Consider the following 5306-nt stretch of genomic DNA (forward strand, 5'->3'; position numbering starts at 1 on the left):
TGAACTAGAACTGAACTAGAACTGAACTAGAACTGAACTAGAACTGAACTAGAACTGAACTAGAACTGAACTAGAACTGAACTAGAACTGAACTAGAACTGAAAGAAAGTTATGTTTTTATTTTAGTGACACTATCATTTTTCATCAATCATTCTGCAAAAGGTAGGGTGCTTAAAAATAATAACAACATTAAAAGCAACAACAATTGCTTAACAAACCGTTATCAAGATCATATTGTGTAAAGTTTTTTTTTTTCAGTAAAATGTATTTTTTTATAATATTTCTGTTTTATTTTATTATTTTAATTTCAACGTAACGTGTTGTAAGTCTAACATACATACATGAAGACTATTTGATTTTCCAACCATTTTTTCATGGGTAGAAAATTTTTTAAAATAGTCTGGTTGTTAGAAAAATCTCTCATATGTAACAGGTAAACAAACGTTATTATAGAATTCAATGATTTTATAACTATTATTAAGAAAAAACATGTTGAGCAAATAGAAAACATACATTTTCCAAAGAGACACACAAAACAACAACGAATGAAAAGTGTTATAAATATAATTATTGTAATTAAAATAAATTTAGTTTATTAACACAAAAAATGTTTGCAAAATAAAGCTTTTGTTTTTGGAAAAAAAATTTAATTCAAGTGAAACATAGGGACCAACAAAGGCCTATTTTGGAGCAGTTGACAAGAGATGAAAAAACAAGTTTATTACAAAAACTAGTTTTTTTTTTTTTAAATTTGTCTCAAAAAGTTGTAATTTAAAAAAACTGCAAAAATCTTGCCTTTTGTTGAAAAATTTTGTTTTAAAACCATTTGTTAATAAATCACTAGCGAATCAATCATTTTTGACTAATTTCCATAAGAAAGTTCGATAAAGTTGTATCAATAAACAAAAGACTTAAAACACAAACTTGATTTTTTTGTCACAAACAAAAATTTGCTTTAATTTTTTTCTATTATGTTTATAATTTTGTTTAATTTACAAAAACTCTCAACTTTATATTTAAAATTACAACAACAACAACTTTCAAGCAATTTTTTTTTGTAACATTGACCTTATAATCAAATTACCTATTATTGTAGCTTTACTACTTACAAACTAAAACACTCAATTTACTACAACTTGTCTATACAAATTTACTCGTTTGAATGGAAATATCATCTATTACAATCATGTTAATGAATGAATGAAAATTATATGTAAAATAATTACAAAACTTTTGTAGAGAGACCTTAAAGTAAATGATTTTATTATTGTTTTCATTTCAAAATTACAAAAAAAACTATTAAAATTTTTATTACTTTTAAACAAATTAACTTTAAAAAAGGGAGTTAAAGCTATGAAAAACAACTTTAATTAATAGATTTTTTGAAAATGATGTTCAACAAAGCGTTCGCTCAAGTTCGTGAAATTAGTGGAAGGGAAACAACAGATTTTTCTTGAATAAAGTATTTTTGTATTAATTAAATTTATCTGATTTTAAAAAAATTAATAGTAGTTGTTGTTCTTAATTGATGTCATAACACATGCAATTTATTTTAAAAATAGATAAAATCTAAAAGAATGACAGTTCTTTCTTTAATTTTTCACATAATTTAAGCTCAATAAAGTTCTAGTTCAGTTCTAGTTCAGTTCTAGTTCAGTTCTAGTTCAGTTCTAGTTCAGTTCTAGTTCAGTTCTTATTCAGTTCTAGTTCAGTTCTAGTTCAGTTCTAGTTCAGTTCTAGTTCAGTTCTAGTTTAGTTCTAGTTCAGTTCTAGTTCAGTTTTAGTTCAGTTCTAGTTCAGTTCTAGTTTAGTTCTAGTTCAGTTCTGAATCATGGATTGAATAACTAGATATAAAAAATTAATACAATTTTAATTTGGTTTTGCTATTAAAGGCTTCAGAGAAAGAAGTAATCAAATAACTTTTAAAAAATGATTTAAACATTTGTTATAGAAAAGATCCTCCTCTTCAAATTTTCTCAAATATAAAAATCTATTAAAAACTACTTAATTTTTTAACATCATTTATCATTGATTTCAAAAAGCGACATTTGACATATTTTCCTTTTGTGTGCATATTTTCTCTATTCAACAATTAACCAAATGAACAAGTTTTTGTCTTAAGTTTTTTGTTTTGAAAAAAAAACACCTACATTTATCTACTATACTTCAGCTGAGACCACAGCAAATATTTCTCACGGAGTTGAAAATAAAACTGATAAATGATAAATTTCTAAATATTGACGATAACCTAGACCCACATTAAGGTAGACTTAATAATTAACAATTACTTTCTAGGTCAAAAGTGGGAAGTACATACATACATACATGTGGATAGCAGTGTCAAATGTAATTAAGTAAATTTGTTAATTGAGATATTAAAACAGATGTTTTAATTATTTTTTATTTTTTCTTTTCTTTCACTAAATTTCAATATTAACAAGTTCATTAATTATGCAATTTGTTTTTTTTTTTTTGTATTTTTATAAAATTGTTTACTTGTTTGTTTACTTATGTCTAGCATAGTTAACTGTCACCCGTTCAATGATTGTCTCGTCACGTATTAAACTTATTTTTTTTTTTTTTGCTGTTTATTTTTATTTTGTTGCTACTTTTTAAAGAAAATATTTTTATTAATATTTAAGAATAAACAAAAATAAATCTGAAATTTATAATTACTGTCACACTATTTAAGGTGTTATAATTACCTTTATAAATAATATAATTATAAAATGACCAAAATTGTTTAAATTAAGTGAGAAATCTATGAACTCATAAAAATTTTGTTTACAAGCGAATAAATAATTATTTATTTTTACACATGCGCATTAAATCAAATATAAATTGCAAAAATAAAATTCGCATAATTTCAAAGAAAAGTATAATTTATTTTCGTTTTAACTGTTTAATTCGTAGAATATTTTCGAAACGTTTTTCTGCCACCCTTAAACGATTTTTTGTTTTAAATCTTTATTAATGTTCTTTGTTCTATTTTGGCAACCTTGTGTTTTTTTTTTTTTCATTTTTAATAAGAAACACACTCACAATCCTTTGAAAAGTTAAATGACCCAACAGACAGATAAAAACAATAACAAAAACCAAATAAGGAAAAAATCATTTAAATTTTCTAAAAATAACAAAAATGACTTCATTTAATATTTATGATTAAACCAAATTTTAGAATCTCTCTCTCTTCAAATTTTATTGCTTTTTCCATTCCTGCCTTTGATTTTGCAAACTTTTTCATAATTTATAATTTTCTACAATTTTAACATTAATTAACTACCACGTGTTAATATGTGTATGACTATGTTAAATTTTATTATTATTCATTTTTTTTTCATTTTAATGACTGTTTAAGCAAAGGAAATCCTATATGACTATTTTTAGCAATTTGAGTTAAAAATCAATTAAGCATAAAGTTTTTGATTATTTATGCTTAATGAAGAAAGAGTCATAAACATAAAATTTTAGAATAAATTAGTGTGAATAAATAAGTATAATAAGTTTTTATAAATATATTTAAGTCAACAAATTATTTACACATATGTTTTAAAGTGTAGTAAAAATGCAAATAAGGTATTGTAAATATTATTGTAAATATTTGTTATATAACATGATATGGTATTTGAACTTGAACTAGAACTGAACTATAACTGAACTAGAACAGAACTAGAACTAAACTAGAACTGAACTAGAACTGAACTAGAACTGAACTAGAACTGAACTAGAACTGAACTAGAACTGAACTAGAACTGAACTAGAACTGAACTAGAACTGAACTAGAACTGAACTAGAACTGAACTAGAACTGAACTAGAACTGAACTAGAACTGAACTAGAATTGAACTTTAAAAATGGAAATTTTCAATACAAATATAATATTTATTGAAAATTTATGTAAAAGTTATATGAAATCTGTAGAAAAAGAAATTTATTAAAAAAAATTTAAAAATCAAGAATTTATTATATTTTTTAATTTTATGAAAATTTAAAAAAAAATGGGAAATTTACTAAAAATTTCCAAAGAAATAGAAGATTTTAAATTATGGGAATTTTTTATATCAAAATTTATCAAAAAAAATTAACATTCGATAAATTATATATAGAAATATTGGACAAATTTCATAAAAATAGAAATTTTATTAAAATTTTTCAAAAGGATTAGAAGATTTATTGAAAATTTTGTATCAATATTTAGCGAACTATTTTGTACATTCTTTAAATTAAAAAAAAAAAAGAAATAATATTTATTTTAATTACAAAAAATCAAAAATTTATAAAAAAAAAATATTTTTTTTTTATTAAAAAATTATGGTGATTTTTTAAAAATTAAATAAAATGTAAAATTTCCTATAAAAGAAGACAATATTTTTAAAAATTTTACTAATAATAAGAAATGTTTATTAAATTTTCCATTAAATTTAAATTTATTGAAAACGTGTTTTACAAATATCGAAAACTTTACTTCGTTCTATAATCTACAACATAATCTATAGAAAATTTTATAAAAAGATGATATTTTGAAAAAAAAATATGAAAAAACTATAAAATTTAAAACTTGTAAAACCCTTTTAAATAACAGTCTATTAACAATTAATCATTAAAATAAATTATTTAGCAAAAAAATATATATATATATATAAATCGCATTCGCAACAGCTGTTCATTAAATAAAAAACATAAAACAAGTTTTAAATTTTAATTTCAGCTCTTTTTTGAGTCTCTCTTTCGCTCTTAATTTGACAAAAAAAACTAAACTTACCTTTTTGAAACAATAAAAATTAAATATTTGAATTTGTTTCTTTTTGGCCGGAAACTCAAAATAAATTTGATTGTTAAGCAAACTGTTGTTTAAAATGAAAACATTCACTATTTCTTTAAAAAAAAATTTTTAAATTAAATTTAATTACAATTTTTATAAATTTTTGTTTTAATTTGTTTTAATTATTTTATATTTTTATTTTCAAATAAAGTTAAAAAACTTGATTTCTTGATTCTAGATTTGCTTTAAGATTTGAGCAGGTTTAAGCTTTAACGCTTTTTTTATTATTATTATTATTATTATTATTATTGCAATTCAAGCTCAAAATACTTTTATTTTATGACAGATATTTTTTTAAACTCTCTTTTTGTTTTTGTAAAAGTTGTTTTTTTTTAATCAATTTTATATTGATTTGTTGCTATTATTGATATTGTATGCCTAGTGTGGTTTCAATATTGTATTGCTGTCGTTGATGCTTCCATACTTTAGCCACAACTGACATCATTTGTGCTTTTGTTTAGACTGGTTCTGCTTGAGATCTCCGT

General features: G+C 22.1%; 1 protein-coding gene across 5 annotated transcripts in view; it reads right to left on the bottom strand.

Moving 5' to 3' along the window:
* LOC111687186 (probable serine/threonine-protein kinase DDB_G0282963) overlaps positions 1-4812 on the bottom strand; it is a 51023-nt gene extending 46211 nt beyond the window's left edge. For all 5 annotated transcript variants that reach the window (XM_046946913.1, XM_023449604.2, XM_023449607.2 and 2 more), the window contains exon 1: positions 4762-4812. The gene's annotated coding sequence lies outside the window, so the exon portion shown is untranslated. The remainder of the gene's footprint in view (positions 1-4761) is intronic.
* Between the last annotated feature and the right edge of the window lie 494 nt (positions 4813-5306).

The sequence above is a fragment of the Lucilia cuprina genome, chromosome 2 (assembly GCF_022045245.1).
Source record: "Lucilia cuprina isolate Lc7/37 chromosome 2, ASM2204524v1, whole genome shotgun sequence".
In the NCBI taxonomy this organism is placed as follows: Eukaryota; Metazoa; Arthropoda; class Insecta; order Diptera; family Calliphoridae; genus Lucilia; species Lucilia cuprina.